We start from the raw sequence: 12,752 nt of genomic DNA on the forward strand, positions 1-12,752 counted from the left end.
AGAGGCGCGCAGAAGTGTGTCATGGAGCTTGTACTGTACTTTACTGTACTGTTTGTTTTATTTAGAACTAAGGCCCAGCAGTTGGCAAATTTCGAGCGCGCTTCCTTTCTGTCAAACTTGTTTTTATATATTTTTTTTTTAATATCTAGGGTGTCTTGATACATCTTAGCACAGTAATGATTACTGACAAAACTTGAGCCTTAGAGGCTCCAATCCGGGGGTTCTCTGGTTCCAGTGCGTGATCTGCTACTGCTTATCTATCCCTTTTGCCCATACACCAACTGCTTTCGTGTTCTTTAAGCTGGGTGTTGGGGTTTCATTTACTACACTACTGGTCATTAAAATTGCTACACCACGAAGATGACGTGTTTCAGACGCGAAATTTAACCGACAGGAAGAATATGCTGTGATATGCAAATGATTAGCTTTTCAGAGCATTCATACAAGGTTGGCGCCGGTAGCGACACCTACAACGTGCTGACATGAGGAAAGTTTCCAATCGATTTCTCATACACGAACAGCAGTTGACCGGCGTTGCCTGGTGAAACGTTGTTGTTATGCCTCGTGTAAGGAGGAGAAATCCGTACCGTCACGTTTCCGACTTTGATAAAGGTCTGATTGTAGCCTGTCGCGATTGCGGTTTATTGATCACGACATTGCTGCTCGCGTTGGTCGAGATCCAATGACTGTTAGCAGAATATGGAATCGGTGGGTTCAGGAGGGTATTACGGAACGCCGTGCTGGATCCCAACGGTCTCGTATCACTAGCACTCGAGATGACAGGCATCTTATACGCATGGCTGCAATGGATCGTGCAGCCACCTCTCGATCCCTGAGTCAACAGATGGGGACGTTTGCAAGACAACAACCATCTGCACGAACAGTTCGACGACGTTTGCAGCAGCATGGACTATCAGCTCTGACCATGGCTGCAGCTACCCTTGACGCTGCATCACAGACAGGAGCGCCTGCGATGGTGTGCTCAACGACGAACCTGGGTCCACGAATGGCAAAACGTCATTTTTTTCGGATGAAGCCAGGCTCTGTTACAGCATCATGATGGTCGCATCCGTGTTTGGCGAAATCGCGGTGAACGCACATTGGAAGCGTGTATTCGTCATCGCTATACTGGCGTACCACCCGGCGTGATGGTATGGGGTGCCATTGGTTACACGTCTCGGTCACCTCTTGTTCGCATTGACGGCTCTTTGAACAGTGTACGTTACATTTCTGATGTGTTACGACCCTTGGCTCTACCCTTCATTCGATACCTGCGAAACCCTACATTTCACCAGGATAATGCACGACCGCATGTAACAGGTCCTGTACGGGCCTTTCTGGATATAGAAAATGTTCGACTGCTGCCCTGGCCAGCACATACTCCAGATCTCTCACCAACTGAAAACGTCTGGTCAATGGTGACCGAGCAACTGGCTCGTCACAATACGCCAGTCACTACTCTTGATGAACTGTGGTATCGTGTCGAAGCTGCATGGGCAGCTGTACCTGTACACGCCATCCAAGCTCTGTTTGACTCAATGCCCAGGCGTATCAAAGCCGTTATTACGGCCAGAGGTGGTTGTTGTGGGTACTGATTTCTCAGGATCTATGCTCCCAAATTGCGAGAAAATGTAGTCACATGTCAGTTCCAGAATAATATATTTGTCCAATGAATAACCGTTTATGATCTGCATTTATTCTTTGTGTGGCAATTTTAATGGCCAGTAGTGTAGATGGCGCTGTGGTAGTTATGTCACTACAGTATCTGCTGGCAGACGACGTTGAAACCATTATCAGTCAATGTACTATCCCACAGCATATGCCGTCATCAGATCAAAATCGACGTCGTCCTTGCAGCTGTACTAATTTTTCCGGCAGCGTACTTTTGACGTGACAATTTAAACTTTACGACAAGCCCTAGTAAAAGTTGTAGCTGCGGCGTTAGTGACCGGGTTTACTACCGGAGATGAAATTGGTGTTTCCACTCGGTGGCAATGCCACAGAAGAGTATTCCTCTGGAGCGGCTGGAAAGGTCTGGCAAGCAGGAGAGTGCGGAGTCGGGAGCCTGCGGGGTAGCGGCTCTCCGCGCCCACCGCTGGCAGCGTCCGCGTGGCGGCGCGGCCGACATTCCAGGCGGCCACCTGACCTGGAGGCCGGGCCAGCCAGCCATCTGCCCTGATGCTGCGCCGCGCCGCGCTCGTGATTTGGCCGCAGACGCAGCGCCGGCCGCGGGAACCGTAAGGCCGGCCGCCAGGGCGCGGTGCGAATGCAAAGTGGTCGCACCGTCTCACCGGAGGGCGGCCTATCTGCGACCGGGCATCTGGTCCAGGAAGTGGCCCGGGGACAGCCGACACACTCGGCTGCCCGCTGGCCGAACTGGGCCAGGCCCCCCGCGCTGACCACTCGTTTCGGTGCGAAGTCTCCGAGGATGACAGGAGGCCGCATTTTACTGACTCATCGAGGTCTTCAGGATTGGGGTTACAGACCAGTAGGAGATGGGCAGGAAGAGTAAGTCGTTCCTCTTTCATGAAACCAGTCTAGCATTCTCCGTTCAAGGTTTCGCGAATCTGTGAGATAAAGAAATCGCCAACCCGTAGTTACGCTCCAAGAGGCACTGAGTGAGGCAGTATGGGGGTGTCATGACATAGTAATATTCTTACACACACACTCTCTGATACAGACACACGTTGTAATGTGGGATTGACAAGCAACGGTCGCGCGGGACGAATACGCCAAGGAGGCAGGGAATACTGTGTTGTCAGCTGAGAAGCAGTAACACCAGAGCGGATAGGTCAAGTGGAGATCAGTGACTTCGAACGTGGATTAGTCACTGGATGTCAAATGGTTCAAATGGCTCTGAGCACTATGGGACTTAACTTCTGAGGTCATCAGTCCCCTAGAACTTAGAACTACTTAAACCTAACTAACCCAAGGACATCACACACATCCATGCCCGAGGATGCAGGATTCGAACCTGCGACCGAGCGGTCGCGCGGTTCCAGACTGTAGCGCGTAGAACCGCTCGGCCACCCCGGCCGGCCACTGGATGCCACCGGAGTTACAAATCCATCGGGAACATTTGCACCCTTCTAAAGCCTCCCAAGTGGCTGTTGGTGATGACTTTGACAGGTAATTTGACTGTGAAGTGGAAATGCGAAGCTGCACCAAAGCCACGCAGACCTCATGAACTGACGGATAGGGACCGTCGAGGAAGGTTCTAAAAAGCCGCATCAAATCAGCCTGAGTTCCAAAGTGCTACCAGCAGTCTAGATCGGACAATGACGGTGCGTACTAAGGTAAAAATAATGCGGTACAATGGTCGTGTACCTTCTCATAAGCCACATATTTCTGTAGCCAGCGCTAAACGACGCTTGAAGTGGGGTAGAGAGCCACAGCACTCGAGAATGTACCAGTGGAAAGTAGTAATTAGGATCCATGAATCACGCTCCATCCTGTGGCAATCCGATGGAAGTCAAATGAAAGTTTAGGTTTCCACAGACCTTCTCAAGTCTCAAACATGTATATACGCATACGAATGAAAATTTGTACCAAGGCCTGTATTCGAATCTCCTGCTGACCAGGCAGATGCGGCAACCAGCATACCACCCTGGCACAGTGGTAGTTGAGTAAAGCCACTGTGCGAGGGTGGCGTAGTTGATAGCGCATCTGCCTAGTCAGCAGGAGACGCGGATTCGAATCCCGGCCTTGCTACAAATTTTCATAATCCGATGAAGTGTTTGGATTTGGCTAACGCCTGGACAACGTCAATCGCACCGTTTGTAGTGCCATCAGTGGAGCATGGAGCAGGAGGTTGTGTTCCGATATGGGGGTGTTTTGCGCGGCTAGGGCGAGGTTCCGCTATTGTAGGAAAACGCTGAATGCTGAAACATATGAACAAAATTTACACCGTTGTGTATTGCGTACGGTAGAGGGGCAGTTCAGAGATAATGGTTGTGTCAGCAGGATAATACACTGTCATAAAGCAACAAAAGTGAGGCAATGGTTTGTGGACGATAATATTCTTGAAATGGACTGGCCCGTTCAGAGTCCCGACCTGAACCCAATGGAACACTTTTGCGTGACTCAGAACTTTGACTTCGCTCCAGATCCCAGTATCGCTACTTTCTCTGGTTTCAGCTCCAGGGGAAGAACAGGCCGCAGATATTCAGACATATTACTGAAAGTGTCCCCCCGCAGAGTCCTAACAATCATAAAGGCGAAGGGTGGAGACACCCCATACAAGTGTCCACTATTAGGTATCCGGATACTTTTGACCAGACACTGTACCTGTATTATCTTTACTTTTGTACGTTTCAGTAACAAATATAAACTACAGTATGAGCTTTCATTATTTCGCCATTTCTGTCCGACTTATTTGTAACTTGTTAGACGCCACACTACTTGTAAAATCTCTTACATATGTGTGTCGTTATGACTTTAATGATAAGGTATAAAGAATGGCTGTTCTACATCTAAATCTACATTTATACTCCGCAAGCCACCCAACGGTGTGTGGCGGAGCGCACTTTACGTGCCACTGTCATTACCTCCCTTTCCTGTTCCAGTCGCGTATGGTTCACGGGAAGAACGACTGCCGGAAAGCCTCCGTGCGCGCTCGAATCTCTCTAATTTTACATTCGTGATCTCCTCGGGAGGTATAAGTAGGGGGAAGCAATATATTCGATACCTCATCCAGAAACACACCCTCTCGAAACCTGGACAGCAAGCTACACCGCGATGCCGAGCGCCTCTCTTGCAGAGTCTGCCACATGAGTTTGCTAAACATCTCCGTAACGCTATCACGCTTACCAAATAACCCTGTGACGAAACGCGCCACTCTTCTTTCTATCTTCTCTATCTCCTCTGTCAACCCGACGTGGTACGGATCCCACACTGATGAGCAATACTCAAGTATAGGTCGAACGAGTGTTTTGTAAACCACCTCCTTTGTTGATGGACTACATTTTCTAAGGACTCTCCCAATGAATCTCAACCTGGCAGCCGCCTTACCAACAATTAATTTTATATGGTCATTCCACTTCAAATCGTTCCGTACGCATACTCCCAGATATTTTACAGATGTAACTGCTACCAGTGTTTGTTCCGCTATCATATAATCATACAATAAAGGATCCTTCTTTCTATGTATTCGTAATACATTACATTTGTCTATGTTAAGGGTCAGTTGCCACTCCCTGCACCAAGTGCCTCTCCGCTGCAGATCTTCCTGCATTTCGCTGCAACTTTCTAATGCTGTTCTGGTTGTGTGCCATACTACAATTCCTCAGTCGGTTCTACGGTTTTCTTTTTCTGTCAGTTAACTCTTCTTTCAGCTCCGGAAATGATTTGTCAACGTGAATAACGCCACGATGTTCGTAGTCTACGATACACAGTAGTGTTTCCTGTAACTCGCTGGGAAAGTGAGTTCAAGCAGCGCGGAGCTCGAATCAACGTTCAAATTAACTACAGCTTTACCATTACAGATGCGACACAGGGTATGACTGCCGTAATCTTGCCAGGATAATTAAATAAAATAAAAGATAATCGAAATATTTGTTTGAATTAGTGTACAAAAGTATTATGATCCACGCAGGTTGATAGTATATTCTTCCTTCAATATCGAATTTTTTATGTTCCATGTCCGAGTTTGCGTAAACTTTAGGTATAAGATTGTGCCTTAAAGAAGTAATACAAAGAAATACAGAGAGTACAGTAAAGTAGCGCGAATATGGCGTCGACGAACGATTAAGAAACCTTTTGAGCAGACACTTTCTTAAAATGTTCTTTTATTCCCATAAACTACAGGGTTATTACAAATGACTGAAGCGATTTCACAGCTCTACAATAACTTTATTATTTGAGATATTTTCACAATGCTTTGCACACACATACAAAAACTCAAAAAGTTTTTTTAGGCATTCACAAATGTTCGATATGTGCCCCTTTAGTGATTCGGCAGACGTCAAGCCGATAATCAAGTTCCTCCCACACTCGGCGCAGCATGTCCCCATCAATGAGTTCGAAAGCATCGTTGATGCGAGCTCGCAGTTCTGGCACGTTTCTTGGTAGAGGAGGTTTAAACACTGAATCTTTCACATAACCCCACAGAAAGAAATCACATGGGGTTAAGTCGGGAGAGCGTGGAGACCATGACATGAATTGCTGATCATGATCTCCACCACGACCGATCCATCGCTTTTCCAATCTCCTGTTTAAGAAATGCCGAACATCATGATGGAAGTGCGGTGGAGCACCATCCTGTTGAAAGATGAAGTCGGTGCTGTCGGTCTCCAGTTGTGGCATGAGCCAATTTTCCAACATGTCCAGATACACGTGTCCTGTAACGTTTTTTTCGCAGAAGAAAAAGGGGCCGTAAACTTTAAACCGTGAGATTGCACAAAACACGTTAACTTTTGGTGAATTGCGAATTTGCTGCACGAATGCGTGAGGATTCTCTACCGCCCAGATTCGCACATTGTGTCTGTTCACTTCACCATTAAGAAAAAATGTTGCTTCATCACTGAAAACAAGTTTCGCACTGAACGCATCCTCTTCCACGAGCTGTTGCAACCGCGCCGAAAATTCAAAGCGTTTGACTTTGTCATCGGGTGCCAGGGCTTGTAGCAATTGTAAACGGTAAGGCATCTGCTTTAGCCTTTTCCGTAAGATTTTCCAAACCGTCGGCTGTGGTACGTTTAGCTCCCTGCTTGCTTTATTCGTCGACTTCTGCGGGCTACGCGTGAAACTTGCCCGCTCGCGTTCAACCGTTTCTTCGCTCACTGCAGGCCGACCCGTTGATTTCCCCTTACAGAGGCATCCAGAAGCTTTAAACTGCGCACACCATCGCCGAATGGAGTTAGCACTTGGTGGATCTTTGTTGAACTTCGTCCTGAAGTGTCGTTGCACTGTTATGACTGACTGATGTGAGGGAATTTCAAGCACGACATACGCTTTCTCGGCTCCTGTCGCCATTTTGTCTCACTGCGCTCTCGAGCGCTCTGGCGGCAGAAACCTGAAGTGCGGCTTCAGCCGAACAAAACTTTATGAGTTTTTCTCCGTATCTGTAGTGTGTCGTGACCATATGTCAATGAATGGAGCTACAGTGAATTTATGAAATCGCTTCAATCATTTGTAATAGCCCTGTAGTTTTCCAACATTTTCTGGCTCATCTCAACTTGAGGCACATGAAATTACATGTTTATTTTCTTAGCTTGATGGTGGATGCTAACTTGCGTTAGTATAGGCGACTTATTAGTTGATGTTCACCTGGCTACATCCACTATGATTACCAACTGGTCACAGATGATTCATTTCCCACTACGAATATAAACAAACATAACGCGAACCGACAAATCGCAGGGACGGATACGTGACTGGAAATGGATGAAAAAAGGCTCTATGAAATTGTGTCCGGAAATGATTCGTTAACACGATAGATGGCGCTGAAGAATGTCAGTTCCCCTGACCATGTGCCGTGTGTTCCTTGTGTGTTGCAGGCTACGTGATTCACACAGTATACTGTAATCAGCAGAATGGTCCAACATTCATGTCGGGTACAAGCACAGTGTTTGTGCACGGCCAAGCAAATGGAAACGGTCAAAAGGCAGCACAGCCTATACCAAAGTTCGTCTCAATATCCTGCAGAACGCGAGCCTCGAAATCTGGTGTACGTACAATACGCCGCCTCCCTGCACGTCCCTCTCTCCCGAAGAAGCCAAGATCACACAAACGCCCAAAAAGGGCTTGAAGGGTTGTGTGATGTGGTTGGTGTCTGTGAGGGTACTTGTTTTGGTATAGCCGTGCTGCCTCTCGACTGTTTCCATCTGCTTGGCGGTACACAAACAACGTCTCGATACGTATACCGGACCGCAACGCTGCTTACAGTACGCTACAATCACACAGCTTGCAACACACAAGGAATACAGGGGACTTCGTCAGACGAACTGTCATTCGTCAGTGCCATTTACCATGGCAACGATGCAATTCCGGACGCATGTTCACATGACCTTTTTTCCTCCATTCCCAGTCAGTAATCCATCCGGCAGTTTGTCCGTTTTACGAGGGTCACTCCAAAAGAAATGCACACTATTTTTGTAAAAATACAGTTTTCATTCTACATGTGTGAAAGTTTTACAGTATGTAGATACATCCTTCCCGCTTGTTTTCAAACTTAGTTGAACCTGTTCCCGTGAGTGGCGCCGTCACAGCACATCTTCAAGATAGCTGCTACACGTGACGTTCGTCAGAAGCAACGCGCTGTCATGGAATTCTTGTGCTGTGAAAACGAGACAGTGGGAAACATCCACAAGAGGTTGAAAAAGGTGCATGGAGGTGCTGCTGTCGATCGCAGTACAGTTAGTCGGTGGGCAAGCAGGTTACGTGATGAAAGTGGGCACGCCAATATTGAGGATTGTCCTCGCAGTGGCAGGCCTCGTACTGCACACACTCCAGACAATGTGCAGAGGGTTAACGAATTGGCGACTGCAGACAGACGCATCACAGTGAACGAATCGTCACGCTACGTTGGGTTAGGGGACGGAAGTGTTTGCAGAATAGCGAAAGTGTTGGCGTTAAAAAAGGTTTTTGCCAGGTGGGTTCCCAGGATGTTGACAGTGGCTCACAAAGAAACAAGAAAAACAGTATGCAACGAACTTTTGGAACAGTACGGGAATGGTGGAGATGAATTTCTTGGAAGAATTGTGACAAGTGATGAAACATGGGTCCATCATTTTTCACAAGAGACGAAGAGGCAATCAATGGAGTGGCATCATGCAAATTCACCCAAGAAAAAAAAAATTCAAAACCACACCTTCTGCTGGAAAAGTTATGGCCTCGGTGTTTTTCGATTTCGAAGGACTCTTGCCAAGTGGAACCACCATAAATTCTAATGCATATGTGACGACACTGAAGGAACTTCAAGCTCGACTGAGTCGTGTTCGACCACATCGGCAAAAGCAGGATGTTTTGCTGTTGCACGACAACGCACGGCCACATGTCAGTCAAAAAACCATGGAAGCGATCACAAAACTCGGATGGACAGCACTGAAACACCCGCCTTACAGTCCTGACCTGGCTCCATGTGACTATCATCTCTTTGGGAAACTGAAAGACTCTCTTCGTGGAACAAGGTTTGAAGATGATGACTCCCTTGTGCACGCGGCCAAACAGTGGCTCCAACAGGTTGGTCCAGAATTTTACCGTGCGGGTGTACAGGCGCTGGTTACAAGATGGCGTAAGGCAGGTGAGAGGGACGGGAATTGTGTGGAGAAATGAAAATATTGTTCCTAAAGGATGTATCTACACACTGCAAAACTTTCAAACTTGTATTACAAAAGATAGATTTTAAGAAAAATAGTGTGCATTTCTTTTGGAGGACCACGGTATTAATGCTCGCGCTGTATATACAGATCGTCACGAGAAATCTGCCGTGTTATGCTGTGCACCTGGAGCACGTCACAAAGATCTTCACTTAAAGATACTTCGCTCAGAAAAAATTATTTACCTTTATAGCAATAACTGACAGAAGGAGTTTTCAGAGACTGCGGTTAGCCGCGTCCTCAACGCCAGGCAATCCATCTACTGACGAATACGGTCTGCCGCATGCACTGGTTTCTACTGAACCTGACGTCAAGATGACACACCCTTTACAGGATTCAGTCCATTGACGGCGGCGTACGCTAATCTGACGATCGAGCCATTCACGCCGCCGCCAGTAAATCCCCTGCGAGGCAAAGCGCCAACTCGCGGGCGGAGCGACCGCGTATGCGGCTGGCTCTCAGGACGTTGCCACTCATAGCAATGCAGCGGCCCGCGCGAGACGTGAGGCTGCGCGCGTGGCGGGCATGGTCGATTGCCGGACCAGCGTCCAGCGGCCAGAGTTACAGCTTCCTCGTTGGCGATCCTTCTGAGTAGCGACTGCCGCGCGACGTAAACTCGCTTCGTGATGGACGCCTGGCTTCCCAGAGCACCGGCGCTCTTTCGGGAAGTCGGATGAGGGTCGGAGGAAACCTGCTCTTCATTTGCATCCCTCCCATTCTGTCCGGGCTTTCCCACGATCTCTCTGGACGGCCGCAGGCGACACGCATTATTATTGAATTATGTCTCAATTACTCCTGCCGCTCTTCTGTAGCGGAAGATCCGACTCTCACGGATTCTGCCCCGAGGAAGCTTAGCCGCCGTTCACAGCGGCTGCTTCCAACTCGAATGTCTTCACGTATTTACGTTCCTCTGTGGACTACGGGGGCGTTTGAAAAGTCCGTGTAAAGTCCGAGAGATGGCACCACCGGTGCGTATCGAGGTCATGTTTAGTTAGTCTCCATCTGCTTCTACATCTACATGGATACTCTGCAGATCACATTTAAGTGCCTGGCAGAGGGTTCATCGAACCACCTTCACAATTCTCTATTACTCCAATCTCGTATAGCGCGCGGAAATAATGAACACCTATATCTTTCCGTACGAGCTCTGATTTCCCTTATTATATCGTGGTGATCGTTCCGCCCTATGTAGATCGGTGTCAACAAAATATTTTCGCATTCGGAGAAGAAAGCTGGTGATTGTAATTTCGTGAGAAGATTCCGTCGCAACGATAAACGCCACTCTTTTAATGATTTCCAGCCCAAATCCTGTATCAAATGTTCAAATGTGTGTGAAATCTTATGGGACTTAACTGCAAGGTCATCAGTCCCTAAGCACACACTACTTAACCTAAATTATCCTAAGGACAAACACACACACCCATGCCCGACGGAGGACTCGAACCTCCGCCGGGATCAGACGCGCAGGCCATGACTGCAGCGCCTGAGACTGCTCGGCTAATCCCCGCGGCAAAATCCTGTATCATTTCTGTGACACTCTCTCCCATATTTCGCGATAATACAAAACGTGCTGCCTTTCTTTGAACTAAGCTTACACACTGGACAAACACACACACCCATGCCCGACGGAGGACTCGAACCTCCGCCGGGACCAGCCGCGCAGGCCATGACTGCAGCGCCTGAGACCGCTCGGCTAATCCCGCGCGGCAAAATCCTGTATCATTTCTGTGACACTCTCTCCCATATTTCGCGATAATACAAAACGTGCTGCCTTTCTTTGAACTTTTTCCATGTACTCCGTTAGTCCTACCTGGTAAGGGTCCCACACCGCGCAGCATGTTTGGGAAGAACGCACACCAAGTTTCAACCATATTGGTCTATTTCTTTGTGTTTGGCATTCGTGTGAATCAAGGAAGACGAGTGATTGTCAAAAAATGGAGGAAAAAGATTTTCGTGTGGTGATTAAACATTACTTTATGACAGGCAAAACGCCTCAGGATACTAAAGAGAAGCTTGATAAACATTACGGTGACTGCACCTTCGATTAGAACAGTTTATAAGGGGCTTCAAAATTTTCGGAGTGGCCATATGGGCGCAAGTGATGCTGAACGTTCTGGACGCCCTGTGAAGGTTACGACTCCAGGAATCATGGACAAAATCAATGATATGGTGATGGATGACAGAAAAGTTAAGATGCGTGAGATTGCTAGTGCTGTGGCATCTCGAATGAACGGGTACATAATATTTTGCATTAACATTTGGATTTCAGAAAGCTATCCGCAAGATGGGTTCTGCGATTGCTCACACTGGACCAAAACGGAATCGTATGAAGTGTTGCAAGGATTGCAGCTGTTCAGGAAGAATCCGCAGGACTTTAAGCGTCGTTTCGTCACTGTGGATGATACATGGATACATTACTATACTCCTCAGACCAATCAACAATCTAAACAATGTGTTACCAAGGGAGAATCTGCACCACACAAGGCGAAGATCATTCCTTCGGGCCGGCCGCGGTGGTCTAGCGGTTCTAGGCGCGCAGTCCGGAACCGCGCGACTGCTACGGTGGCAGGTTCGAATCCTGCCTCGGGCATGAATGTGTGTGATGTCCTTAGGTTAGTTAGGTTTAAGTAGTTCTAAGTTCTAGGGGACTGATGACCTCAGATGTTAAGTCCCATAGTGCTCAGAGCCATTTGAACCATTCCTTCGGCCGGAAAGGTTGCGGCGAGTGCCTTTTGGGATTCGCAAGAAACAATCCTCATTGGCTATCTGGAAAAGGGTAAAACTATTACAGGTGCATATTATTCATCGTTATTGGAACGTTTGAAAACCGAGCTGCAAGAAAAAACGCCGGCGATTGGACCACAAAAAAGTCCTTTTCCATCGCGACAGTGCACCAGCACACACCTCAGCAGTTGTGGTCGCAAAATTAATGGAAATAGGATTCCAACTCGTTTCACATCGCCCCTATTCTCCAGACTTGTCTTCCTCGGACTACTACTTGTTCCCCAATTCGAAGAAATGGCTGGCGGGACAACGATTTTATTCAAACGAGTAGGCGATTGCAGCAACTAATAGCGATTTTGCAGACTTCGACAATTTCTATTATTCGGAACGGACCAACAAATTAAAACAGCATTTGGACGAAGTGTATAAGTCTAAAAGGAGACTACGTCGAAAAATAAAGAAGGTTTACCCCAAACACGTAAGTAGTTTTTATTTTTGCAGGGACTTTTAAAACGGACCTCGTATCTGCGATGGTACGAGAGGCCTTCGATAAGTAATGCCAAAAAATGTTTCCTGAAAGCAGGTTGGTTTTGTTCAGGTTTCCAACACGCTATACTATTCCCCTCTGTTATGGCTACAAAACACTGTTTCCCAATGGAATCTACCTTCAATGCAACAGCCATACGCTGCCTTACTGGGAGGACCGGACGC

At 47.6% G+C, this 12,752-nt stretch overlaps 1 protein-coding gene across 1 annotated transcript in view; it reads right to left on the minus strand.

Annotated features, from left to right (window-relative positions):
* LOC126417035 (ras-responsive element-binding protein 1-like) overlaps positions 1 to 12,752 on the minus strand; it is a 465,403-nt gene that overhangs the window by 289,766 nt on the left and 162,885 nt on the right. The gene's annotated exons all lie outside the window — the stretch shown is intronic.

The sequence above is a fragment of the Schistocerca serialis genome, chromosome 8, assembly GCF_023864345.2.
Source record: "Schistocerca serialis cubense isolate TAMUIC-IGC-003099 chromosome 8, iqSchSeri2.2, whole genome shotgun sequence".
Lineage (NCBI taxonomy): Eukaryota > Metazoa > Arthropoda > Insecta > Orthoptera > Acrididae > Schistocerca > Schistocerca serialis.